This window comes from Perca flavescens, chromosome 9 (genome assembly GCF_004354835.1).
Source record: "Perca flavescens isolate YP-PL-M2 chromosome 9, PFLA_1.0, whole genome shotgun sequence".
NCBI classification, from domain to species: domain Eukaryota; kingdom Metazoa; phylum Chordata; class Actinopteri; order Perciformes; family Percidae; genus Perca; species Perca flavescens.
The window spans coordinates 20338076-20338757 of record NC_041339.1 but is presented as its reverse complement, the minus strand read 5'-3'; positions in this window follow the sequence as shown (position 1 = coordinate 20338757).

The window sequence follows — 682 nt, the reverse complement described above, 5'->3', positions numbered from 1 at the left end:
CAAAAGTTTGGACACACCTTCTCATTCAATGTGTTTCCTTTATTTTCAACAAAAAAGTGTGAAATAACTGAAAACATGTCTTATATTCTAGTTTCTTCAAAGTAGCCACCCTTTGCTCTGATTACTGCTTTGCACACTCTTGGCATTCTCTTGATGAGCTTCAAGAGGTAGTCACCTGAAATGGTTTTCCAACAGTCTTGAAGGAGTTCCCAGAGATGCTTAGCACTTGTTGGTCCTTTTGCTTTCACTCTGCGGTCCAGCTCACCCCAAACCATCTCGATTGGGTTTAGGTCCGGTGACTGTGGAGGCCAGGTCATCTGGCGCAGCACTCCATCACTCTCCTTCTTGGTCAAATAGCCCTTACACAGCCTGGAGGTGTGTTTGGGGTCATTGTCCTGTTGAAAAATAAATGATGGTCCAACTAAACGCAAACCGGATGGGATGGCAGGATGCTGTGGTAGCCATGCTGGTTCAGTATGCCTTCAATTTTGAATAAATCCCCAACACTGTCACCAGCAAAGCACCCTCACACCATCACACCTCCTACTCCATGCTTCACGGTGGGAACCAGGCATGTAGAATCCATCCGTTCACCTTTTCTGCGTTGCACAAAGACACAGATCTCAAATTTGGACTCCTCAGACCAAAGCACAGATTTCCACTGGTCTAATGTCCATTCCTT